Raw genomic sequence first — 27,827 nt, forward strand, 5'->3', positions numbered from 1 at the left:
AAATGGAACATTGTTCGGGAACGTTCCTGATTTTACAATGTTGTTACGAAAGAAATGGTTAATAATCTGTGGGAGATATTGAAAAAATATGTCCGCTTGACAGGCTTTGGTGGTTGGCTCGTTGGTCTAGGGGTATGATTCTCGCTTAGGGTTATGGTATTAAAATGCGAGAGATCCCGGACGAGACCCGGAATTATTTTTATTTTTTTCCAAAGTAGATTCCGAAAATGATTAAAATCAGGAGCAGATTAGAGTTCCCGAGAAATCATTGCAGAGAATATATTACTGCAGAACATGATCCATTTACCAGTGACCAGATCGTTGTCTGGGATGGAGAATTTGAGCTGTGAAGAGAGACTGGATTGGATCAGACTGTTTTATTTCGAGCAGTGAAGGCTGAGAGGAGACCTGATTGAGGCATATAAGGAATGGACAGGGTGGACCGGAAGCTGCTGCTGCCTTATAGCACGGGCATTCGACCTCTGACCTTCGGGTAAGCGTTCTCCAAGGCGGCCTTCACGACACACGACAGCGCAGAGTCGCTGAGCAGAGACTGATAGCCAAGTTCCGCACACATGTGGAAGGGTCTCAACCGGGATCTTGGGTTCATGTCGCCCTATCTGTAACCCCCCGTGACTTGTCTGGGTTTGCAAACCCTCAATTACTGTACTGTCTGGAGACAATACACATCTCTTTAACCTATGCATAATGCTCTTTCCACTCACATTTTCGTCACCTTTAAGACTTGAATTGCAGGTTAGGTGTAAAGATTCGCATTCTAATCAGTAATCTGTAAACTGTCTATGCTGTTATATGCTCTGTCTCCATTCACCTGGCGAAGGGGCAAACCCCAAAAGCTCATCAATGATCTGGATGATAATGTGGTAAATTGGTTCAGTAAATTTGCTGACGATATAAAGATGGGAGGAGTAGTGGACAGTGAGGAAGGTTTTCAAAGCTTACAGAGGGATTTGCTTCAGCTAGAAAAATTGGCAGAAAGATGGCAGATGGAGTTTAATGCAGGCAAGTGTGAGGTGTTGCACTTTGGAAGGACAAACCAAGCTAGAACATACAAAGTTAACGGTAGGACACTGAAGAGTGCAGTAGAACAGAAGGATCTGGGAATACAGATACAGAATTCCCTAAAAGTGGCGTCACAGGTAGATAGGGTCGTAAAGAGTGCTTTTGAAAATTGGCCTTTATAAATCAAAGTATTGAGTATAAGAGTTGGAATGTTATGGTGAGGCTGTATAAGACATTGGTGAGGCCGAATTTAGAGTACTGCATGCAGTTTTGGTCACCTAATTACAAGAAGGATATTAATAAGGTTGAAAGAGTGCAGAGAAGGTTTACAAGAATGTTGCCGGGATTTGAGAAACTGAGTTACAGAGAAAGGTTGAATAGGTTAGGACTTTATTCCCTGGATCTTAGAAGAATGGGGGGAGATTTGATAGAGGCGTACAAAATTATAATGGGTATAGATAGAGTGAATGCAAATAGACTTTTTCAACGGAGGCGAGGGGAGGAAAAAAAAGTAGAGGACATGGGTTAAGGGTGAAGGGGAAAGGTTAAAGGGAATATTGGCGGGGGGGAGGGCTTCTTCACACAGAGAGTGGTGGGAATGTGGAATGAGCTGCCGGATGAAGTGGTAAATGCGGGTTCATTTTTAACATTGAAGAAAAACTTGGACAGGTACATGGATGAGAGGGGTGCAGAAGGATATGGTTCAGGTGCAGGTAAGTGGGACTAGGTAGAAAAATGGTTCGGCACAGCCAGGGAAGGCCAAAAGGCCTGTTTCTGTGCTGTAATGTTCTATGGGAATGGGGAATAAATGCTGCAGCTGCGGCGCAAAGAATGACATGTTGGACTTTTCATCGTTATCTGGTGAGATATTCAAAGATTGTGGTCAGGAACTCATTGGAGTCGGCTTTTTAGATAAGGAACTGGTGGATCAATGCTTTCAGAGAAGTGAAACTGCCGCCCCGAAAGTCAAACAATCCCCACAGTGCAGAAGAAGGGCATTCGGCCCATCGAGACTACACCAACAGCAATCCGACCCAGGCCGCATCCCCACACACTGAGTTTACCCCCAATAAAGGGGCAGTGAAGACGTATTTCCGACGAGGATGGGATGCAAACCCAAATGTGTAGAACGCAATGAAGTAGCAATCCATCGCCTTCACCACTGGGCCACCTCGTCATACAAAAATGCCCTTTCTAATCACCTCTTGAACAAAGAACACATTTCTCCTGTAGGATAATGTTGTGTTTCTACTTTCTCGTTAATTTTGCTTCGTTGTTACCCTTCCAATCTATTTAAATCCCGAGAAAATAAAGAGGGAGACAATTCCCTGTTTGGTTTTTGAATTCACCAAATACAACACAGATGTAAAAGGCCCGTAAGGTCTGTGAGTTTGTGGTGCAACGGTAGCGCGTCTGACTCTAGATCAGAAGAATGTGTGTTCAAATCACGTCAGATTCAAGGAACAATTATTCATCCGTCCTCGGATTTTGGATCTGGATAAAGTTTATTGTTCCTGAAATGACGAATTTCAAAACGATGAGAGATACAGTACTTTATGTATTTGCTCAATCTGCGCCTGTACCTCGGGCAATAAAAAGACAATATAATGAAAGAAATGCATATCAGCTGTAAAGCACTTTGAAACTTCCAGCCGTTTGGGAAAAAAACACATTTCGAGACAAGATAAAAGCAAAATACTGCCGATGCTGGAATCTGAAACAACAAATCAACATGCTGGAAAAACTCAGCAGGTCTGACATCATCTGTGGAGAGAGACCAGCTGAGATTGTCCAGCATGTTCAGACTTCAAGACACCCCGTCTTTCCTCCAAAATTAAAAAGAACATGCGGTTTGATATGAACGGCAAACGCACCTTTCTGTCTCCACCTGATTTGTGTTTTTTCTTCATGCATCCATCTCATTCTCTTTCCTGCTAATCCAAAAGTCTTAATTAATGCGTTGAAGCCGCTGTTTGCTGCATTAAATGGTTCTCCGTATTGGGGAAAATAACTGATCTCGTCAGAAGTGAGTTGTCGTTCCGGAAGTGTAAATGGCAAGTGTACAATGCGTTTCGTCAATTGTAGGGTCAGTTCCTCGTTAGTATAGTGGTTAGTATCCCCGCCTGTCACGCGGGAGACCGGGGTTCAATTCCCCGACGGGGAGTTCATCGCAATTTTATTATGTAAAATTGTACGTGTGTTGTTCTCTAATTTTGAAAACGGCAAAAATAAAAGACTGTCAAGAATTGAAACTTTCGAAAATGGAAATCTTTACATTTGTACCGACACTTTTCGTGACCCGAGATCAACGTTCGTTCAATTCATCAGCATTTTGGCTCACCTTTGACGCGGCGACGCCACGTAGTCAACACGTCGAATATTACCCTGACATTAGCACAATGTCAATAAATGCTGTGATTTCATATTTTTCAGTTCTATTTTTGGATGATCCACTGATTCCCAAATCCCTGAAAATCCAAAGGAAACCTCCAATGTTTTCCAATATTGGAAATCCCTTTGAGTTTGTGAGTTGTGAAGATTCATGCAGCGTGAGGAATGGAATATTAATGCATGATTGTAAGAGCAGGAAGGTTCAGTTCGAGCTGGACAACATTTTGGTGAGGCCACCGCTGGAGGACAGTGTGCAGTTCTGGTCAAATCACTACAGTAAGGATTTGATTGCACTGGGGAGGGTGCAGTGGCCATTTACCAGGGACCAGATCGTAGACTGGATTGGAGAATTTGAGCTATGAAGAGAGATTGGATTGGATCAGATTATTTTATTTAGAGCAGTGAAGGCTGGGAGGAGACCTGATTGAGGTGTATAAGAAATGGACAGGGTGGATAGGAAGCTGCTGCTGCCTCACAGCACCAGGGACCCGGGTTTGATTCCCGGCTTGGGTCACTGTCTGTGTGGAGTCTCCATGTTTCCCCGTGTTTGCGTAGATTTTCTCTGGGTGAACAAAGAACAAAGAAAATTACAGCACAGAAGCAGGCCCTTCGGCTTTCCAAGCCTGCATCGATCATGCTATCCGACTTATCTAAACCCTCCTTCCATTCCGGGGACCAGATCCCTCTATTTCCATCTTATTCATGAATTTGTCAATACACCTCTAAGAAGTCACTACCGTATCCATTTCCACTACATCCGCGGCAAAGAGTTCCACGCACCCACCACCCTTTGCCTCATACATCTCCTTTAAACCTTGTCTCTCGCAACTTAAACCTTTGCCTCCGAGAGGCTGATTCTTTCACCCAGGGGGAAAAAAAAGCTTCTGACTATCCACTCTGTCCACGCCTCTCGTAATCTTGTGGACTTCTAGCAAGTCGCCCCTCAACCTCCTTCGTTCTCGTGAGGACAAACCAAGTTTCTCGAAACTCTCCTCATAGCTAATGCCATCCTTAGCAGGCAACATCCTAGTAAATCTTTTCTGCACCCTCTCCAAAGCCTCCACATTCTTCTGGTGGTTTGGCGGTCGGAACTGAACACTAAATTCCAAGTGCAGCCTCAGTAAGGTTCTATAAAGCAGCAACATGACTTGCCAATTTTTAAACTCAATGTCTCAGCCGACGAATGCAAGAATGCTACGTGCCTCCTTGACTACCTTCTCCACCAGCATTGCCAATTTCAAAGACCTGTGGACCTGTCCACTCAGATCCCTTTGGCTATCAATACTCTTATGGGTTCTGCCATTTACTATATATTTCCTATCTGTATTAGACCTTCCAAAATGAATTAACCCACATTTGTCCGGATTAAATTCCATCGGCCATCTCTCTGCCCAAGTCTCCAACTGATCTATATTCTGCTGTATCCTCTGATGGCCCTCATCACTACCCAAAAATCCACCATTGTTTGTGTTGTCCGCAAACTTACTAATCAAATCAGTTACATTTTCCGCCAAATAATTTATATATTACAAACAGCAAAGGTCCCAGCACTGATCCCTGAGGAACACCACTTGCCACAGCCCTCTATTCAGAAACAAATCCTTCCACTGTGATCCTCTGCCTTCTTTGACTGGGTAAGAAGTCTCACAACACCAGGTAAGAGTCCAATCAATTTATTTGATCGTAAACTCACATGCTTCCGGGGTTTGCCCCTTCGTCGGGTGATGACGCAAGGATATTTTGGCCTTGGAGGGAGTGCAGAGGAGGTTTACTAGGCTGATGCCGGAGTTGAGGGGGTTGAACTATGAGGAGAGGCTGAGTAAACTAGGCTTGTACCCGTTAGAGTTTAGAAGAATGAGGGGAGATCTCATTGAGACATATAAGATGATGAATGGGATGGATAGGATAGAGGTGGAGAGGCTCTTCCCGCTCAGAAACGACAGTAAGACTGAAGGCCACAGCCTCAAGATAAAGTGGGGCGGTTTAGAACGGAGTTGAAGAGGAACTTCTTCACTCAAAGGGTGGTGAATCTCTGGAATTTTCTGCCCATTGAAGTGGTGGAGGCTGCCTCGCTAAATATATTTAAGACGCGGGTTGATAGGTTTTTGATAGGCAAGGGGATTAAGGGTTATGTGGAGAGGGCGGGAATGTGGAACTGAGACACGATCTTATTGAATGGCGGGGCAGGCTCGAGGGGCTCGATGGCCTACTCCTGCTCCTATTTCGTATGTTCTGATGTTCTTATGAATGGGCAAACACCGAAAGCTTGTGGGTTTACGATCAAATAAACTGATTGCACTTTAACCTGGTGTTGTGAGACTTCTTACTGTGTTCACCCCAATCCAACGCCGGCATCTCCACATCATGGCTTCATCAAAACAGACAGTGAAATGGAACATTGTTCAATAAATCTCTGAGTTGTCAAAAAAAAATTGCCTAACTTTGGGATACTTTGAAAAGTTCAGGGGGCCATGTTTTCCATGTTTTAGTTTAATTCCGGTGCTCCAAGTGAACCGTGAGTATTGGTGAGTTTCAGCAGTCCTGTTGAGGGGAAATTCACAATCAGGAGAAGGACACACGAACAGAGGAAATAAGGGCAGAAGAAGGCCATTCGGCCCCACAAGTCTGCCCCGCCATTGGCTGATCTGCTTGTGCTTCGATTTCCACATTTCCATCTGTTCCCGATAACCTTTGATTCTGTTGCCAAATAGGAATCTATCCACCTCCGGAATAAAAGTGTTCAATATCCCCGCCTCCACCGCCTTCTGAGGCAGAGTTCCAAAGTCACGCAACGCTCCGAGAGAACAGAATTCACCATCCGAAAAGAGGAAGCTCAGTTTTCTTTAAGTGTCCGTTGTTCTACATTCACTCACAAGAAGAGACATCATTTCCACGCGCAACTTGTGAAGACCATTCAAGATCTGATGTGCTTTGAACAAGGTACCTCCCACTCGGAGTATCTCCGGTGCAGAGATTCCCAGCCAGTCTGTGGAACCTTTCCTCTTCTCAATCTGGTAAATCTCCTCTGCACTGACCAACTGTTCAAGTTATCAAACTGACAATCTCTTCTGGACCGATTACAGCGCATTTACATCCTTCATTAAATATGGATACCGAAACTTCAGACAATATTCGAGATACTTCACTAATGACCCAAACAACTGAAGCATAACATTATTTTCTTACATGGTCAAATGTCTGTAACAAAGCAGACATTCCATTAACCTTTTTTATTACTTGCTGTACCTGCATACTAAATATTTGTGACTCGAACACAACGAGATCCCTTTGCATCTGGGGAAGTTTGCAGCCCTTCTAGAATTGAGTAATAATCTGGTTTTGTTCTCTTCCTGCCAAAATGAATAAGTTCACATTATATTCCAGTTGCCAGGTTTCTACCCATGCACAAAACCTTTCTATAACTATCTCCAAGCTCCTTACGTCCTCTCCACAATTTACTTTGCGACATATATTGTGTCTTCTGCAAATTTTGCTGCCGTGTTTTCAGCTGTGGGCTGCGATAGCTGAGCTTCTATAGAGATGACAACTCCCAGACACAAAGTGTCCTCTGATCTTTTCCTGTGCTGGAACTATTCTGTGTGTATGGATGTGAAAACCATTCTGTATCACTTGGTGTGTGATGCAGGAATTGAGTGTGGAATTCATTGTCTATCTGTCAGTCTCTATGGGTGTATATGAGTGAATGATTCATTCTGGATCACTCTGTCTTTTGTTCACACTGTGATTGCGGATTGATTGTTTGTCTCCCAGTCTCTGAGCCACTTTGTAGATCTGGGACAATTCAATAAATAATTTACCTAAATGAAATCGGGTCTTTTTTTGCTAATTAATAAACTGCTCGACACGATCCTCCACCCAAACTACTTCATGTAACATTATCTTTTTGTCTCCGAAATCCATTCACCCTCCAACACTTCCCCAGCTTTCCATTAAATACAGCTGTGCTAATCGTCTCCGATCACAGAATCCGTACCGTGCAGCAGAAAGCCATTTGGCCCATCAAGCCTGTACCGACCACATTCCCACCCAGGCCATGGTGCTGTAACCCGCATTTACCTTGATGATCCCCCTGACACGAGGGTCAACGTAACATGACCAATCAACCGAGCCCGCACATCTTTGGGTTACGGGAGGATACCGACGCAGACATGGGGAGAATGTGCAAACTGCACTGAGTGAACCGAGGCAGGAACTGAACCTGGGACTCTGGCGCTGTGGGGTAGGAGTGCTAACCATTGTGCCTCCCTGCCGCCCAAAATTCTTTCCCGTTTCTTCGCAAATTTCCCGTCTCGTATTCTTGGATGGTCAACTGAAATTTAAATCTAGCGATCGTTTCTTCTTGTATTCTGCAGCGATATATTCACTACAGGGAATTCTCGAGAGCTCAAACCTGCTCCCGATTTAATAAACGGTGGCTGGGCTTGTCCGGGATTATGAACCCGGGACATCGAGCACGATAATTCTACCCCAAACAACAATCATACCCCGAGACCAACAAGACGACTGCCAACTGTCAACGCTTTAGCCAATAGCAAATTGCAAATGCTGCCAACTCAATGATAATTTAAGAGTAATTTGTCTAGTGGAATTTATGATTAAATTACGAGGTCTATTTTATCACAGCCCAGCATTAATTCTTCATATTGACCGATTCCTGCATTCCTGATGTGAATGTCTTCCCTCTGTTGAAGTTCTGGGTTGCGGCCGGTAGATGTCAGCACACTCAGATAGAGCGAAGATCACAGACCAGAGAGGGGCAAACAAACAAGAAGTGTTCAAATTATATGGGGGATGGGAAAATTGAACAATACTAATTTTTTAATGATATTTATTTTGTAACAAGCAGTTGTTATCGTTGTCTGCCCTTCGATTCGAGGGTGACATCCATTCAGGGCCGTGGGTTTCTGCTATGAAGCTTCATGTGAGTGAACAGGCCCATTCTCGGCCCACAGAGCTTTCTTCCCTGTTACTGTATTCTCTGCCTCCATTTTGCCTGGTAAAAAAGTATGCTGCAGATTGGGGGACAGGTTTTGTCCATTTTCAAGCTCCTCTCAGTCATCAGCATGAATGCTGCCTCGCTTCAATCTGGAGGATGTCGGGGAAGCGTTACTGATGGAATTTCCCTCCCACTCTGAGGATGCGCTGATACACTGGTCACATGTCCATCATTGCGCTAAAGCCACCAACCATCAATGGCATGTATGAGTGAGATATATTCTTATCTGCCCATCTCTGGTCCCATTTCATGGAAATGTTTTTTTTTTGAAAATCTTTCACTAATTTAAAGCCCAGGATCAGCCCATCCCTCAGCCTTGTTATTACAGGAGAAGAAGGATCCAGTTTCTCAGTCCGTTACCAGGCCATTCTCTTTCTACTCAATGATTCTTCTTTCTCTGTCCTGTTGATGTCGCCTGCAGGACCAGCATTTGTTGCCCTTCCCTAATTGCCCTTCAACTGAGAGGGGCTTGTTTGACCATTTCAGAGGTCAGGTACGAGTCACCCTCTTACTCTGGGTCTGGAGTCACATTTAGGCCAGACCAGTTAAGGAAGCCAGACTTATTTATCTAACGTGCACCGGTGAACCAGATTATAGTGAACAACAATCGCCGGTAGTTTCAAGGCCGCCATTACTGAGAGGAGCTTTCAATTCCAGATTGATGAAATAGTGAATTTAAATTTCATCAGCTGCCGTGGTGGGATTGACTCCGTGTCCCCAAAGATTAGTGCGGGCCTCTGGATTACCAGCCCAGTGACATCACCTTTCATCCCTGTAATCAGAAACACTTCACTCAGCTCGTTATTAAACCTCTTCCTGAGGAGATTAGATTTTCCTCCACAGAATTTTATTAAACTATTTGCTACAAAGCCTGTTGCTCCATTTGGGAGCATCAACAATTTATTAAGATCACACAAAAAAGATAGTTTTCCTCGGAGGAGACTAAAATAATGAGGTGAGAAAATGTAATGGACAAAACAACAAGGAAATACATTCTGAGAAAGCGCCCTGCAATGTTTGCAAGAAAATACAGAGCTTTCAGCTGAAGAAGGAAATCTCAGTTTGCCGGAAGTTTTACCAGATTTCTGCACAAAACGACCGCGACAGGACTCGAACCTGCAATCTTCTGATATCATCACCACCACTACCGAAGTCAGACGCCTTATCCATTAGGCCACGCGGTCAACCAATACAATGCCGCCCCAAATGTTAGCGCCATGTGAATAACTGCCGTGATTTATTTATTTTCAGTTTTGTTTTTAGTTACTTCTCTGATTCCCAGATGCCAAAAAATTGAAGTAGAATCCCCAGAGTTTGTCAACACCAGAAATCCACTTCTAACATTCATGGCTGCCTGTCTGTGTACAGCTTGCACGCTCTCCCCGTGTCCTTCGGGGTTTCCTTCAGGGTGCTCCTGTTTCCTCCCATCTCCAACGATGTGCAAATTAGGTGGATTGGCCAGACTAAATTGACCCTTATTGTTAGGGCGATTAGCAGAGTAATTACGTAGAGTGACAGGGAGGGATTCACTGTCGGAGAGTCGGTGCAGAATACCCGGGCCGAATGGCCTCCTTCCGCACTGTCGGGATGCTTTGCCTCCTGCACTTCCTGTCTTCAATCTTCAATGCCTGTCCCCAAATCCTTCTGCTAGCAGCTAATGCAGCAACTTCCCCCTGTGAACCTTAGTTCAATGTGTTCTACTCTTTTACACCTCTCTTCCAGCGCCACTCAATCCCTTTTGCTGCAAAGAGAGAAACTCCGAGTTATCCAGCCATACCTTGGAGCTAAAATCCCTCACCGCTGGATCCAAAACAGTAAATCCCCTTTTCCCCTTCATAAGGACTCTCACACACTTTGTAAAGCCTGGTTACCGGATCTGGGGGCAATCCTAAAACAGCTACAGTTAATCAGGGCTTCATAAAGATTGAGCAGAACTTCCCAGTTTTTATACTTAGTATCTCCAGTTATGAAGCCAAACATCCAATCCGCCTTCCTGACGACTCTCTTAAAATCTTCTCTCTCCTTCAAAGATCTCTCTGACCCTCAGGTCCCCCTGAGCCTGCACACTGCTCAGAACTGGACCATTCAGTTTCTATTGCCTTTCCCCATCTCTTCTGTCAAAATGCAGCACTGTTCCTGAGTGTGGGATTATTAATTTGTCTCTGCTACAAAATCAGTGAGAGTTGAGACTGCAGCTTCTGTTTCTCCACTGTTAGGCTGACAGCACCGTGGTTGTTCCCTCACCTCAGGGACAGCAGCAGTTTAAGAAAGCAGCAAACCACCACCTACTTAAGGCCGGTTAGGGATTGGCAATGAACGTTGGCCTAGTCAGTGGTACCCACCTCTCGAAATGAATAAAACAAATAAAAACTCGCAACTCCAACCGGAGACGGAGAGACACAGAACAAATCTCACTCACATGCATGTGTTGGATACAATATGAATCACCCAATCACATTCCCGAACAGAGGGTAAAAGGCAGTCGAAATTGGGCGATCGTGATCCACTTCCAGTTTAACCAGAGTTTTATACAAGAACAGAGAAGGTCTTAACACAACAGACAACATTTTAACCCAACATGGAACATCATGAGATCAGATAATTAACATTAGTAAAACGGAAAACATCTTCACGGAGAATATTTTGACACAACAGAGCGGTGCAGAGGAGGTTCACTAGGCTGAGACCTGAGATGAGGAGGTTAGCCTATGAAGAGAGACTGGATAGACTGGGTCTGTACTCGTTGGAGTTTAGAAGGATGACGGGGGGATCTTATAGAGACATATAAGAGAATGAAGGTGACAGATAGGATAGAGATAGAGAGATTCTTCCCGCTCAGAAAGGATAGCAAGACTAGAGGTCACAGCCTCAAGATAAGGGGTGGGGGGCAGTTTAGATCAGATCTGAGGAGGAACTTCTTCACTCAAAGGGTAGTGAATCTACGGAATTCACTGCCCATTGAAGTGGCCGAGGCTACCTCGCTAAATATATTTAAGTCACGGGTAGATAGGTTTTTGATAGACAAGGGAATTAAGGGATATGGGGAGAAAGCGGGAAAGTGGAACTGGTCCACTTCAAATCAGCCATGATCTTATTGAATGGCGGGGCAGGCTCGAAGGGCGAGATGGCCTACTCCTGCTCCTATTTCTTATGTTCTTATGTAACAGGGAACACGTTTACAGAACAGGACATATATTAAGAGAGTATTTTAAAAATATTGACACAAGATGGATCATATTTACACAGCCGGGAAGGCGTTTTAGACAACAACAGAAAACATTTCTGAACAACGGAGAGCACAGTTACACAGCAGGAAATATATTTTCAAACATGCATTTGCAACAGAAAATTCCTTTTAAAATAGTGATCGACTCTCTAATTCCGTATCTTGCCGGTTTCGCAACACTTTGTCTGTCGTTCCATGTGTCCAAGCAGTCTCTCATGCTGCTATTGTGTGTTTTTCTCTGTCTATTGTATTCTCGGTGTGATGCAGTGATGCCTCCTCACACTGGTGTTGCTATTAAACGATAGAGGAGTGACCATCTGTCTGACTACATTGATGGGCAGCAGAGTGACATTCTTGCCGTAGCAGAGTGGCGCAGCGGAAGCGTGCTGGGCCCATAACCCAGAGGTCGATGGATCGAAACCACCTTCTGCTATTCCTGCTCATAGTGATGATGAAACAACTTCACGGTAACTATGAAGCAGTTGTGACTTTTACCTGGAGAACACAAACTGTTATTTGGCTTCCCTTTTCCCCGAAAAACCTCGATCTGGAGTAAATGGCTTTTTCTGCAACCAGAGCCTTACACAAGAAGAGGGGACATCTTAACACAACATGCAACAATTTACAGGCAACAACAGTGAACATCTTTGAGCAATAGTTCAAAGCAGGACAGCTGTGTCTCTGCTACAATATCAGTGAGAGCTAAGGCTGCAGCTTCTGTTTCTCCAGGAGAAAAGTTCTGGATAAAGCCGGAATTTATAAGGATTTTTATCACTGAGACATTATCTGGCCGTCTGTATCTCACTGTCCTGACTCACTCTGTCTCTGTCTATCCCTCTACGCTCTCTGATCCACTCGACATGAAGGCAGGATGTTGTTTAGTGACTGAGTGCACGCCTAACCCGCACATCTTTGGACCATGGGAGGAAACCCACGCAGATACGAGGAGAATGTGAAAACTCCACCCAGACATTGGCCTCAGCTGGGAACCGATCCAATGTGCCTGGAGATGTGAAGCAGCAGTGCTAACCACTGTGCAACCGCGCCGTCCACGACATACCAGTTTGTCGGCCAGGGACAGTTATCAGGGCGGCTTGGGTCAATGTCTGTGAGAGTTTGCACATTATCCCCGTGCTTGCGTGGGTTTTCTCCGGGTGCTCCGGGTTCCTCCCACACCCCAAAAACGTGCTTTTCGGCTGATTGGTGTTAATAAATCGTCCCTAAATTGGATCTCCCTTAATCTAGCGCACATTTCATTCCCAAAATTTGCACCCCTTTATGGTGGAGTCCACGAGATGTAGACAAAGGTCGTGGGTAGAAGAAGGATTGGAATGAGGCACTCACTGAGTGTAAAAATGGGCGGTGCGGGCTTGCAGGGCTGAAGGGCCTGTTTCCTGTGCTGTGTTGTTCTTTGTTCTTTGTATTTTGTTATCGTTGTCGGTCCCTCGATTCGAGGATGACATCCATTCAGGGCCATGAGTTTCTGCTATAGAACATAGTTCTATGACTATGGGTCTTCATGTGAGTGAACAGGCCCATTCTTAGCCCACAGAGCTTTCTCCTCTGTTACTGTCTTCTCTGCCTCCATTCTGCCTCATAAAAGCCTGCTGCCGATTGGGGGACAGGTTTTGGCCATCTTCAACGATTTGTAACAAACTCCTCCCAGTCATCAGCATGAATGCTGCCTCCCTTCAATCTGGAGGATGTTGGGGAAACATTACTGATGGGATGTCTCTCACACTCTGAGGATTCGCTGATACACTGGTCACATCTACATCATTGTGCTAAAACCATCAACTATCAATGGCATGTATGTGAGAGAGTGAGATACATTCCTATCTGCTCTTCTCTGGTCCATTTTATCGAAATGATTTTTCACAAAATCTTTCATTAATTTAAAGCCCAACATCAGGCCACCCCCAGCCTTGTTGTTTTTGGAGAAAAGGATCCAGATTCTCAATCCGTCACTCGACCATCTCGTTTTTCTGGAACTTCGACCAGATTTCTACAGAAAAACGATAGGACTCGAGCCTGTAATCTTCTGATACTATTTCAGTTATTATTAGAACGATCAGACGCCTCAGCCATTCGGCCAGACTGTCAAATGACAAAACCTGCCATCAAATGTCAGCATTTGTTACCGGCAGAGCATTCTCTTTCTCCTTAATAGTCCTTCTTTATGGGCTGTGGGGGTCGCCTGCAGGACCAGCATTTGTTGCCCTCCTCTAATTGCCCTTCAAATGAAAGTGCCTTGTTCGGCCATTTCAGAGGGCAGTTAAGAGTCACCCTCATTGCTCTGGGTCTGGAGTCAGATGTCAGCCAGACCAGGTAAGGAGGGCAAACGTCTTCATCTAATGTGCACCGATGAACCAGATCATATTTTACTCCAATTGACAGTAGTTCCAAGGCCACCATTACTGAGACTAGCTTTCAATTCCAGATTGACTTCATCAATGAATTGAAATTCCACCAGCTGCCGCAGTGGGATTTACTCCGTGTTCCCAAATACTAGTGCGGGTCTCCGGATTACCAGCCCAGTGACATCACCTTTCATTCCTGAAAACAGAAACAGTTCATTCAGCTCATTATTAAACCCCTTCCTGAGGAGATTAGAATTCCCTCCACAGAATTCTATTGAACAGATTGTATCAAAGCCTGTTGCTCCATTCGGGAGCATCAACAATTTATTAAGATCTCAAAGATAAGATTGATTTCTGGGGCGGAGGATAAAATATTGAGATTAGAAAATTGAATGAACAAAACAACAAGGAAATACATTCTGAGAAAGAGCCCTGCAATGTTAGCAAGAAAATGCAGAGCTTTCAACTGAAGAAGGACATCTCGTTTTTTTGGGAACTTCAACCAGATTTCTGCATAAAACGACCGCAACAGGACTCGAACCTGCAATCTTCTGATACCATCACTATCCGAAGTCAGACGCCTTATCCACTAGGCCACGCGGCCAACACATGAGTACACCCTCCGAATGTCAGTACCATGTGAATACCTACCGAGGTTATATTTATTCTCAGTTCTATTTTTGGATGTTTCACTGATTCCCAGATGCCACAAACTGAAGGGGAATCCCCAGTGTTTGTAACCGGCAGAAAACTGAAGATCATTTCCAACATTCTTGGCTGCCTGTCTGTGTGGAGTTTGCACGGTCCCCCCGTGTGTGTGTGTTTACTTCGGGTGTTCCGGTTTCCTCCCACCTCTAACGAAGTGCAGATTAGGCGGATTGGCCAGGCTAAATTCCCCCTTATTGTCAGGGGGATTAGTAGGGTAATTAGGTGGGGTTACAGAGAGGGATTCTCTGTCGGAGAGTTGGTGCAGAATGGTCGGTGCGGCCTCATTCCGCACTGTGGGGATCCTCTGCCTCCTACGCATCCTGTCTTCAATCTTCAATGCCAGTTCCTGAATACTTCTGCCAGCAGCTAATGCAGCAACTTCCCCCTCTGTACCTTGGTTCAATATGTTATTTATTTTACGCGTCTCTTACATCACCACTCAATCCCGTTAGCTGCAAAGAGATTAAATCCGAATTATCCAGTCAAACCTTTGAGCTAAAATCTACCATCGACCGATTCAAAGCAGTAAATCTCATCTTCACCCTCGTCAGGACCCTCCCACACTTTCTAAAGTGTGATTACCGGGTCTGGGTACAATCCTAAAATAGCTGTACTATATTAAAGCTTTATAAAGATTGAGCAGAACTTTCCATTTTTTACAATCAATGCTTCAATTTATGAAGCCAAACATCCAATCCGCCTTCCGGAGGGCTCCCTCAAAATGGCCTCTCTCCTTAGAACATAGAACATAGAACATAGAACACTACAGCACAAACAGGCCCTTCGGCCCACAAGTTGCGCCGATCACATCACCTACCTACCTACAGACCTATCTATAACCCTCAATCTCATTAAACCCCATATACTCATCCAGAAGTCTTTTAAAAGACCCCAGCGAGTTCGCCTCCACCACCACTGACGGCAGCCGATTCCATTCACTCACCACCCTCTGAGTGAAAAACTTACCCCTAACATCACTTCTGAACCTCCCTCCCCGCACCTTAAATCTGTGTCCTCTCGTAGCGACCATTTCAAACCGGGGAAATAGCCTCTGAGAGTCCACCCTATCTATTCCTCTTAACATTTTGTAAACTTCTATCAGGTCGCCTCTCAACCTTCGTCTCTCCAGGGAAAAGAGTCCCAGCTCCCTCAACCTAACTTCATAAGGCATGCCTCCCAGTCCAGGCAGCATCCTTGTAAATCTCCTCTGCACCCTCTCAATAGCTTCTACATCTTTCCTATAGTGAGGCGACCAGAACTGCGCACAATACTCCAAATGAGGCCTGACAAGGGTCTTATAAAGTTCCAGCATTACCTCCCGACTCCTAAACTCAATCCCTCGATTAATGAAGGCCAGTACACCATACGCCTTCTTGACCACCTCCTCCACCTGCGAGGCCGATTTAAGAGTCCTGTGGACCCGGACCCCAAGATCCCTCTGCTCCTCAACACTACTCAGACTTCTGCCCTTGATAGTGTACTCGTTCATCCCGTTGGTTCTGCCAAAATGGACGACTACACATTTATCCGCGTTGAAGTCCATCTGCCACTTCTCCGCCCAGTCCTGCATCCTATCTATGTCCTGCTGCAACTTTTGCCATCCTTCCAGATCATCCACAACACCACCGACCTTCGTGTCATCAGCGAACTTACTTACCCATCCCTCCACTTCCTCATCCAGGTCATTTATGAAAATGACAAACAACAAGGGTCCCAGAACAGATCCTTGAGGCACTCCGCTGGTGACTGACCTCCATTCAGAAAAAGCCCCATCCTTCAAAGATCTCTCTGAACCTCTGGTCAGTCTGAACCTGCGCACGGTTTAGAACTGAACCATTCAGTTTCTATTGCCTCTCCCCATCTCTTTTGTCAAAATGCAGCACTGTTCCTGAGTGTGGGATTAATAATATGTCTCTGCTACAATATCAGTGAGAGCTGAGACTGCAGCTTTGTTTCTCCAAGTGAATCTTTCCGGATAAAGCCGGAATTTACAAGGATTTCTGTAACTGATATATTATCTGACCGTCTGTGTATCACCGCCCTCACTTACTCTATCGGTGTCTATCCCTCCACCCCGACTCAGTAACTGTATAGGAAGGGGGAATATTGTTGGTTAATGACTGAGTGCAGACAATCTGTATCTTCTGTTGATCAAATAGGGAGGGAGAGAGATTCTCAGTCTCTTTGTGAGTGTGGATTAACCTTTTATGTGCCCTCACAAACACTGTAATCTTCTTGCTTTTGTCAATTCCTAAGAAGTACTTGTACCTCTGAGACCCCGGTGGGCGGTTGAAGGGTGGGGTGAGGTTTGAAGGCGATGCCGCAGGGTGCTGAGTGTGAGACCAGCCGATTTTAAAGCATGTGTGTAGGAAAGTGAAGAGTGAGCTTGTCCGTTTGAAGATCACAGAAAAGCTGTGTCTGGAGCTGGGCCCGAGAGACAAGTTTTGGGTTGTCAGTAAATGAACTCCTGTAATGAAGACACAAAATCAGAAAGAGGAAATGCTGGAAATATTCAGCAGCTCCGAAAGCAGCTGTGGAGAGATATTCCTGTCGCCAGGATGTAACTCTCCAATTGGATACTTCACATTGCTCAGATCTGACACTCTCAACACCTTCCTGTAAGGAACAGGTAGGGCGGGAATTGGGTCTTTGTTGATTTGAGCAAACAGAGCAATGCAGCAATGAGAAGCTCCTCACCCCCCGGCGGCTTGGGGAAGGATGGGACTCAGATACAGGCCTCTGGCTGGGGTTCAAAAATGGAATAAAAAACGTATCGAGTTTGAAATGTAAATGTTACAAAAATGGAATTCAATTCGATTTGTGCACAGATTTTGAACTTTGGCGGATGTAGTCAGGATAACCGATCTCTTTAAGATGCTGTGTTCAGGTCGCAGTCTTCTTTCGGGGCCTAGGCACAAATCCCACTTCAGAAACTGTTTTTTTTCCCCTTCGCGAGGCACCATCCAAACCCAAGAAATCTCTCAGCACAAGGGCAGCAGATGCAGAGGAACAATGACCACCTGTAAGTTCCACCCGGAGACACACATCATCCGGACTTGGAAACATATCACCGTTCCCATGGCTGGCTCACAATCCCGGAACTCCCTCCCTAACAGCAGTCTATGTGTACATACACCACATGGACTGCAGTGTCTCCAGAATGAATTCATCGCCAATTACTCAAAGACAATTAATTTGGACAATAAATGCTTCCCGGGCCAGTGACACACATACCCCGTATGAATAAAGTATTTTCTTTTTTAAATCAATTCGTGCGACAGAAGGAACACAGCTGCCTTCAGAGCAGAAAACTGTGTGTGTGTGAATCACATCTCTAATTTTACACCAAATGTGTGTCTGAAAACAGTAAGTGGACCCAGCTCACGTTAAACCGTTCAATATTTAGTCGGATAGTTCACAGGTACCTTCCAATTCTGGCAGTTTCTCGGCTTTTCACAAATACCACCAGATCTGGAACATATTTCTAGCATTCCGCTGATCCCACTCTCAGCAGTCCCAGGCTCTGTGGCTTAGTTGGTTAAAGCGCCTGCCTAGTAAGCAGGAGATCCTGGGTTCAAATCCCAGCGGGGCATTTTTTTTCCAATGATGTTTGCAATTGTGCCAGTCACAAAATCCATTTTTGCTTGTCAGTTTTGCCTTTCCCTTCACAGTGGATAATCTCCAACGTTGTTAAAATTTCGAGACTCCCCACAAATATCTCGACTATTTGTTGAGATGATCCAGGTATTTTCATCATCTTGCAGTAAAAAAAATCATCTAAATATACTCAATGTTCTACCAACACAGATTTCCATTATTTTCTCAGGGAATTCCGAACACAGTCAAATGGCCTGAGAAACACACAATCCCGACGGTGCTGAAGGAGACCATTCTGCCCATCGAGTCTGTACCGACCCTCCGACAGAGAATTGCACTTAGGATCTATCCCCGCAGTGCCGCACACCCACTCCGCGAATCTACTGATACAAATACCTTGGGGACGAAGGGACAATCTAACATGGCCAAATCCATTCAACCTGCTCATCTTTGGAATGTGGGAAGAAATCCAATCACCTTGTTTCCTGAGATCATTTGTCTGGGTGAATTCAACTTGAACAGAACGACAGAAATTTGGCACCATCCAGGACAGAGCATCCCGCTTCATTCGCTTCCCATGTATGAAAACTCACTCCCTCCACTACCGACACACAATGACAGCAGTGTGCACCATCTACACGATGCACTGCAGCAACTCAGTGAAGCTTCTTTGGCAGCACCTTCCAAACCCACGCCCATTGGGACCCAGAAGGACAAGCGCAGCAGAAAGATCAGAATAACATTGAAAATGAGGCAAGGCTCCGCTGGGATTTGAACCCAGGATTTCCTGCTTACTAGGCAGGCGCTTTAACCAACTAAGCCACAGAGCCTGTCGGTGCCGCGGGTGGGTTCAGCGGAATGCTGGAAATACGTTCCAGATCTGGTGGTATTTGTGAAAAGGGAGATACTGCCAGGTTGTAGGACACTGGTATTTATTTATTGATTGTAGTTATTTATAAGTTGTTGTTGCGTGTCTGCGTTCCTTAATCTTATTTATCTTCCAAAAGAAATGAAATATCTAATTGAAAAAGATGTTACAATTTCTAACCCAACCAGCGAGCGTTGTGTCAAACTTTAAGAAAGGTTTGTGATTTATTCTCGAGTCAGTGGTTTCCCTGGGAGCCGGGTTAACAGAAACAGCATGGAGAGATGGCAGAGCAGGAAATGTCGGTGCCGAAGGTGAATCACATCAATGAAGCAGCAACTGGTTTGTTACTAACCTGATCCATAATCCGATTGTGATGGGACTCAAACTCACCACCTTTAAGTGACTGAATTACCATCATTTGGAAGACCAACGCGACACAGAGACACAGGCTGAAATTTTACTTTACTTGTCCTTAGATGGATTTTTGACGATGTGGAAACTATTGATAAATTCAATAATCTCAGAGTTAAAAGGTTAAGGACTGTTAAGAAGGACTTCATTGATCGCAATTCACGTTGGGACATCTGATGTCTGTTAAAACAGTTGTGGAAATATAGACCTGTTCCTCCTCTATACAGGAAATCTGTCCCTCACAGAATGATGCTCCCTTATCTCTCTTCCTCACTCCCCTGTACAGCTTGAAGTCTCATCTCGCAGGCCTGATAGTTGGGAGATACATTCTACTCTATCTGTCACGGGGCTGATCAGGACATGTTCCCTGTTCCAGTTAAACACCTGCACAGAACACAACGCAAAGCTGGGAGCTGGAAATCTAACAAAAAAAAACAAAAAATGCTGGAAATGCTCAGCAGGTGAGGCAACATCTCATTAACGGAGATTTGTGTAAAACCAGCTCCTGAAGCACAGCACAGCGGCACAGTTTAAAGTTTCCTTTCATCCACAATGGATGCTCCATTCTATGATTTTGAACAATTCAAATTGAGAATGTGCATTGTTATTCTAGTCGCCACAGCCTGAAAACCACTTCAGGCATTGATGTCACCCTTGGATTTTAAATTTGTAAATCCATTCTCTATCTTTTTAAAGCTACTGTTGAAACTGTATCCAACACACGCTCAGTTCTTTGTGAAAGACAAGGAGAATTGAAGATATATTTGGATAATTTTCCTTTGACTAAATTTGTACAGAAGCAGAAAGGCGGGAATCGCACTCAGCTCTTCATGAAACTCACCCGCTAAACATTGAAAGGTGGCAGTGTTCATTCAAGGGATAATTCTTGAACATAGAACACAGAACAGTACAGGTCCTTCGGCCCTCAATGTTGTGCCGAGTTATGTTCAAACCCAAGATCAAGCTATCCCACTTCCCATCATTCTGGTGTGCTCCATGTGCCTATCCAATAACCGCTTGAAAGTTCCTAAAGTGTCCGACTCCACTATCACAGCAGCAGTGTATTCCACACCCCAACCACTCTCTGAGTGAAGAATCTACCTCGGACATCCCTCCTATATCTCCCACCATGAACCTTATAGTTATGCTCCAAGGGAAAAAAAAACCTCCGTTTGTGTATCTTTGCAACATTTACAGCTTGTGTCTGTTTGTGAGTAAATGACATTTCAGCGATCTGTTACTCATTCAAATGTTAACTAGTAACGAGAAGCGGAAGAAAGTTACTGCACCCTGGACGGAAATATCAAATCATTTTGAAGGAGCCGCCATGGAATTATTTTTGCTGTTGCAAAAAGCGAAATAGCAGAGAATGGTTTCGATCCATCGACCTCTGGGTTATGGGCCCAGCACGCTTCCGCTGCGCCACTCTGCTACGTAAAGCCCTGTTATTCATTTTTTATTAATGGAGAATCGAAAAGTTGGAACGATGCAATCTGGGCAATACAACTGAGCAAGGTGAAACACTATGGGGACTGGACAGGATAATCCTACCGTGGGCAGGGCACTAAGTGAAGATGCGACATTGACTGAGTTGTCAGACGGAGCAGGAAATCGTGTCAGAAGATGCCAACGAAAGTTGGAGTGCCAAATGTTTTATGATCACTGTACAAGTAGACGGTGAAATGCAGACTTCAGGTTGGATATTCATGAGTTCTGAGATGGGTGAAGAGACTGTGGCATCTCAGCGTAGTAAAGGTGCAATGGGGATTAGGAAGGGTAAAGGTGTACGCTTTATTTTATATCGTCTTCCTTGATCTTCGGACCAAAATGTCTCACTTCACGCTTCCTTACGTTAATTAAGTTGTATCTGTCACGTGTCTGTCCATTCCACCAGCCTGTCTACATCTTCTTGAAGATTATCAATATCCTTCTTATTAAAGTTCAGAATATTTTCAAGTTTTGCACCTTTGGCAAAGTTTGAGATTGAAACCTGTCCACCCAGATATAGGTCAGTAGCCTCCTCCAGCATCTACGGACCTCCCTATCTCTGTAAAGCCTTCCACTCACTACAACCCTACTTATCTCTATAATTACCTCCAGCTCCTACACCCCTCCCTCTCCCTGTAACCTCCTCCAGCAATTACAACTATTTTCCCTCTCCTACCACCACCAGCCACTACAACCCTCCCTATCTCTGTAACCTTCTGCACTCACTAAAATGCTCTGAGATATCTGCTCACAGGGGGTGGGAGTAGGACGAGTCCATTCAGTCCCTCGAGCCTGCCCTGTTATTCGGGAAGGTGAAGGCGGCTTTGTTTCCAATCTCCACCTTCACCCCTTTACCCCGTCACCCTTAATAACCACTGTTAACAAGAAGATATCGATCCCGGGTTAACAATTCACTGATTCCCTTTTGGGTGAGGGCAAGATTCCAAAACTAGGAGTGGCCTTAAGTGTTACTCAGCTTCTCTCCTGGGAGTTAAACTCTGTCCCTCTTTCTCTCTACCCATCCTCCCCCGAAACCAGGTCCCAGGGTTCCCCCAGCCTCCACCAGCAGAAATCATTCGGCTCTCTTTACCCCCACCATCACATCCTGAAAAATGTAATTAAACCCCAGAGAAAAAGGCCCTCATTTTTCTAATCACTCCTCGTAACTTCACTCCCAGCTCCAGACTTCAGTCTAGTGAACTTTACATTATGTCAATCACCCCAATGCCAATTTGTATGTGGCTCGGGTAATAATCCAGAGATTGTAACCCCTGAGGATCTGTTCTTTAATGTATTTCCTCGTTGCTGATGAACCCCAAACAGGTCCTTTTACCCGGTCTTCCACCGTTACTCAAAAAGGACTCTAAATAACCATGAGAAATCAGTGAACATTTCTTGTTTAGAATCGATTTCACAGAGATAAGGTTGTTTATCACTATATGGATCACAACAACTGGATCCCACCCCCACTCCTACTTCAATACCCTTTCAAGCCAATCAGAGATGTCCCTCACCATGGCACCGAGCAGGCAACATACTGTGTGGGACTCTCGATACAAAGGATGTTATCAATCCCCTAATTATAGAATCTCCGAGAACGGCCACTCGACTAGAAATGTGCTCATTGGAGTTTAGAAGAGTGAGAGGGGATCTCATGGAAACTGATAAAATGCTGTCAGGATTAGACAAGGTAGATTCAGAAAGAATGTTCCCGATGATGGGGGACTCCAGAACTAAACGTCCTCCAGAATGTGTGGAATTCACTGCCACAGGAAGTAGTTGAAGCCAAAAATTGTGTGTGATTTCAGGAAGAAATGAAATATAGCAACAAGATTGGTAACACGATTCTAAACAGGAAATTTTCACTGATTTCTTGTGATTATATATAACCCTCGTTTCCTAGTTTTCCAAAACGATTATCCCTCCCTATTTTCCCACCTGAAACCTCCTTTCTCAAGCTGTTATTACCAGGAATGTCCTACGCCCAGTAATGAGCAGCTTTTACAATGTGTTTGAATGATCACAATTCCATATCATCTAAGCAGCATTTTGAAGTTCTCATTCATTCACTGTATTCTGGTGAAATATGATCTTTATGTTCTGTGAGTAATTACATAAGAATCTTCCTCTGATATGAGACCTCGTTTTGTCCTTGTTCCCCTGATGCTGCTTTATTTCTCTTTCTTCTCTCGTCATGATCTTTCTCATGGAATTTCCAGCACACTCGACCCAGTTCGCCAGCTGAGTCCATCCCGGCCCTCAGCACAAATCCACTTCTTGAAAAAAGGAACACAGAAAGTTACTTTTTTTTTATCGGTTGCCACTCTAAACAAATTGTAACTTTTAAACACTTCATATCAGACTCGCTGCGAGCAGGGCTCGAACCTGCGTGGGGAAACCCCATTGGATTTCGAGTCCAACGCCTTAACCACTCGGCCATCGCAGCTACTGATTAACAGCCCGTCAGAAACATTTCTACTAACTTTATCAGACACAGCAATGATGCAGAGAGCAGTGTGTGAGCTGAATTTGTTCATCTTTTATTTTGTATCTTTTTCTCCGAATGAGAACTCATTTATTAGTTCAGAGACTTGTTTCTATGTTTCGAAAAAATGTTCATTAAAAGCAAATAGATTCCGAATTTTAGGGGAAAAATATAAAACATGTATTTTCATTTCATTACCATCAAATGTTGCGTTTGAACTTTATGTCCATTTGTTTCGAGACACAAGAGGATAAGTTTCTAAATAAATTCCCATTGCGACGCCGGGAATTGAACCCGTGCCAGCTGCTTGAAAGGCAGTTCTGTCCCCCGCGATATCACCAACACTCGCTTGGTTGAAAGAGTCGTTATTTTCATTCGTTATAATTACAGAACTAACTGAGTTGCTGATTTCACCAGACACGAGATGTGTCCATAACGCAGTTTGTAAACTGAATTTGGCTTGTCTGGACAGGTTCAGCTTCCTCTTTACCACTGTTTCTGACTGAGAATTCATTGATTAGCTTTGAGAACTTTTAGAAAAAATATGAACAAAGTTTCCACGGACAGCAATTTTAAACTAGATTTTCCGTCAGACACACATGGATGATGATAATATTGATGTGAATTTTATTTGAGCAGACCCCCTCCCCTCCCCTCCAGTTCTCAGACAGACACTGACTGGTTCGAAGTTTGTTTTACTTTTTATAGAAAATAAATCCCTGTCTCACCACCTGCTTTTCTCCTGTTCTCAGACACATTCACTTTCTACAAGGGGGCACTAACTGGTTTGAAGAATCAGAGTCAGACTGCAGTCACCGCATTCTCTCTCCATCCCATTCTCTCAGTGCCACCTTACACCATATCCGACAGAGTGATTTGGAAAAGTTGAGTGAATCACCATAAGACCATAAGACGCAGGATCAGAATTATCCCACTCGGTCCATTGAGTCTGCTCCGCCATTCAATCATGCTGATAGTTTTCTCATCCCCATTCTCCTTTTCTCATTAACCCTGATCTCTTTATTAATCAAAAACTGATCTGTCTCTGTCTTAATGACACTCAGTGACCTGGCCTCCACAGCCTTCAGTGGCAAACAGTTCCACAGATGAACAACTCTCTGGCTGAAAAAATTCCTCCTCATCCCTGTTTGAAAGTATCGTCCCTTTAGCCTGAGGTTGTGCCCTCTCTGGTTCTGGTATCTCCTACTAGTGGAAACATCCTCTCCGTGTCTACTCTATCCAGGCCTCGCAGTATCCTGTACGTTTCAATAAGATCCCCCACTCCAACCCACCCCCCTCCCCATGCTTCTAATCTCCAACTAGTGCAGACACAGAGTCCTCAACCGTTCCTCATACGACAGTTTCTTTATTCCAGGGATCATTCTCGTGAACCTCCTCTGCATCTTTTTCAATGCCAGCAGATCCTTCCTTAGATATGTGGCCAAAAACTTCAAACAAACTGCAGGTGGGGTCTGACCAGACCCTTATCCAGCCTCAGAAGTAAATCCCCGCTCTTGTATTCGAGCCCTCCCGACATGAATGCTAACATTGTATTTGCCTTCCTAACTGCCGACTGAATCTGCTCGTTAACCTTAAGAGAATCTTGAACAAGGACTCCCAAGTTCCTTTATGTTTTTGATTTGCTAAGCATGTTGGTTTTGGAGAATTTAGAGATTCTGAGAACAAATACTTTGTATATTGACCCTAAAGAAACACAATGATATTTGCAATCACTATAATAATTGGAGGGCGGTTGGGGGGAAGGTGGTGGGGGGGGATGCGGTGGTGGACAGATATGATTGGGTCTTGCCACGGAATCTGACCAACAGCACCTGGATGCAGCATCTGTGGCTCACTGTCCAATTGCCACAGAATCTGGTTAACAGGTGTGATCCTACATCACATATACTTCAGCAGTTCAAAACGGCAGCTCACCCCCACCTTCCCAAGGGTAATTAGGGATGGGTAATAAATGCTGACCCAGACAGAGACACCCACATTCCATGAATGAATTGAAAGACAATCTGCGGGGAGCGGCCCTCAGAGTGTTTAACAGTTACTGAGGTGAAAAACTCTAACTAACCCCCTGGAATCCGGAGCAAAGGCCGGAAGGAGAAATTCCGTCCTGGGACCTTCCATTTGGTGAAAGTTTTGTCCTGTGAATGTGTAGATGTGAATATTGTGGAAGAGAGAGTGTATGAAAGGAGCGGGCGGGTCAGACTAATCCAACTGTGTTTGTGTGTCTGTTCTGATCATGAGATCTCCGAGTCTCTCTTGTATAAAATGAAACGATTTTTCAATCAAAGAACACACCCAATTTCCCTGCTGAGTCCCAAAGTTAGATTTCAAGATAACGGTTTCTTTAAATACAAGATTTCAGTCGGAAAGTCTGTCAGCGATCGCGTGCCTCCACATCTTACCTCAAATCCTCAATATCTGTCCCTGAATCCAGCCACGAGCAATTAAGGCAAAACAAAATATAAAACAATGAAGCATATTTTTATCAAATAGGGTGGCAAAGCGGCACTGTGGTTAGCACTGGTGCCCGTGTTTGATTCGGGCCTTGGGTGTGTGGAGTTTGCCCGTTCTCCTTGTGCCTACAGGTGTTTCCTCTGGGTGCTCCAGTTTCCTCCCACATTCCAATCGCATGCTGGTTAGGTGCATTGGCCATGTTAAATTGTCCCTCAGTGTCCCAGGATGTATAGGTTCTGGGGATTAGCCAGGTAAAATTGTACCAAAGATGTTCTTTCAGAAAGATATTGCAGACTCGATGGGCCAAATGGCTTCCTTTTCCAATGCAGAGATTCTATGCATAAACATCGCCTCCACTTATGAAGCCAAGGATCCAATCCGCTTTCCGAACGACATGTTCAAAATGTCATCTCACTCTCAAAGATCTCTCTGAACCTCAGGCCCCTCTGAGCTTGCACACTGTTTAGAACTGGATCATTTTTTTTTCTTGCCTCTCCCCATCTCTTCTGTCAAAATGCAGCATTGTTTCTGAGTGTGGGATTAATAATGTGTCTCTGCTACAATATGAGTCGGAGTACTGTGAATATGTCAAAATTCACAGATGACACTAAGATGGATGGAAGAGCAGAGTGTGCAGAGGATGCTGAAAGTCTGCAAAGAGATATAGATAACCTAAGTGAGTGGGCAAGGGCCTGGCAGATTGAGTACGATGTTGGTAAATCTGATATCATCCATTTTGGTAGGAATAACAGCAAAATGGACTATTATTTAAATAGGAAAACATTGCAGCATGCTGCTCTGCAAAGGGACCTGGGTGTCCTTGTGCAGGAATCTCAAGGAGGTGGTTTGCAGGTGCTGTGGGGTAACGTGTACTTGAGAAAGGATATACTTGCACTGGAGGGAGTGCAGAGGAGACTCACTAGGTTGATTCCATAGATGAGAGTGTTGGCGTATGAGGAGAAACTGAATAGACTGGAGGTATACTCATTGGAGTTCAGAAGAATGAGGGGAAATCTTATCGAACCATATAAAATTATGAAGGGAATAGATAAGATAGAAGCAGGGAAGTTGTTTCCATTGGCGGGTGAAACTAGAACTGGGCGGGTGGGGCCGGTGGAGGAGGGGGGAGGTGGTGCAGGGTAGCCTCAAAATAAGGGGAAGCGGATTTAGGACTGAGCTGAGGAGGAACTTTTTGACACAAAGGGTTGTGAATCTGAGGAATTCTGTATCCAGTGAAGCAGATGAGGCTACCTCACTAAATGTTTTTGAGGCAAGAATAGATAAATTTTTGAACAAAAACGGAATTAAGGGTGAGCGGGTGGGTAAATGGAACTGAGATCACAAAAAGATCAGCCGTGATGGTTTTGAAGGGGGACCCTATTCCTGCTCCTAGTTCTTATGTTCTTATGAGAACTGAGACTGTAGCTTCTGTTTCTCCAAGATAATCTCTCTGGATAAAGCCGGAATTTACAAGGATTTCTGTCACTGAGACATTGTCTGGCGGTCTGTGTCTCACTGCTCCAACTCACTCTATCCCTCCATCCCCTCTCATAAACTCTATATGAAGGCGGGATCTTGTTGTTTAGTGACTGAGTGCACACAATCTGTATCTACATCTGATCAAATAGAATTCAGCTTGTGAACAATATCATCATTTGAACCAGCTCTGGGTTAACCCAGGCACAGCTCTGATTGGCTGCTGCCCCCTGAATCTGGGGAACAGACACTGTGAGTATCGCCGGCCTCAGAGGCTTTCACAGTTACTGAGCTGGGAAACTCCA

The 27,827-nt window shown here is 44.6% G+C and overlaps 7 non-coding genes across 7 annotated transcripts; 2 read left to right on the forward strand and 5 right to left on the reverse strand.

Annotated features, from left to right (window-relative positions):
• Positions 1-3,115: 3,115 nt before the first annotated feature.
• trnad-guc (transfer RNA aspartic acid (anticodon GUC)) lies at positions 3,116-3,187 on the forward strand. Its single transcript has one exon. It is a non-coding gene; the product is annotated as a tRNA-Asp (tRNA).
• Positions 3,188-9,526: 6,339 nt separating this feature from the next.
• trnar-ucg (transfer RNA arginine (anticodon UCG)) lies at positions 9,527-9,615 on the reverse strand. The gene is given in 2 exon segments: positions 9,527-9,562; positions 9,579-9,615. It is a non-coding gene; the product is annotated as a tRNA-Arg (tRNA).
• Positions 9,616-14,537: 4,922 nt separating this feature from the next.
• Positions 14,538-14,621, reverse strand: trnar-ucg (transfer RNA arginine (anticodon UCG)). Its single transcript is given in 2 exon segments — positions 14,538-14,573; positions 14,585-14,621. It is a non-coding gene; the product is annotated as a tRNA-Arg (tRNA).
• Positions 14,622-18,244: 3,623 nt separating this feature from the next.
• On the forward strand, positions 18,245-18,318 carry trnat-agu (transfer RNA threonine (anticodon AGU)). The gene has a single exon. It is a non-coding gene; the product is annotated as a tRNA-Thr (tRNA).
• A 760-nt stretch (positions 18,319-19,078) lies between these two features.
• Positions 19,079-19,152, reverse strand: trnat-agu (transfer RNA threonine (anticodon AGU)). The gene has a single exon. It is a non-coding gene; the product is annotated as a tRNA-Thr (tRNA).
• Positions 19,153-20,961: 1,809 nt separating this feature from the next.
• Positions 20,962-21,033, reverse strand: trnam-cau (transfer RNA methionine (anticodon CAU)). Its single transcript has one exon. It is a non-coding gene; the product is annotated as a tRNA-Met (tRNA).
• A 2,420-nt stretch (positions 21,034-23,453) lies between these two features.
• Positions 23,454-23,535, reverse strand: trnas-cga (transfer RNA serine (anticodon CGA)). Its single transcript has one exon. It is a non-coding gene; the product is annotated as a tRNA-Ser (tRNA).
• Between the last annotated feature and the right edge of the window lie 4,292 nt (positions 23,536-27,827).

Source organism: Carcharhinus amblyrhynchos, unplaced genomic scaffold, assembly GCF_965287045.1.
Source record: "Carcharhinus amblyrhynchos unplaced genomic scaffold, sCarAmb.v2.hapA scaffold_42, whole genome shotgun sequence".
NCBI classification, from domain to species: Eukaryota; Metazoa; Chordata; class Chondrichthyes; order Carcharhiniformes; family Carcharhinidae; genus Carcharhinus; species Carcharhinus amblyrhynchos.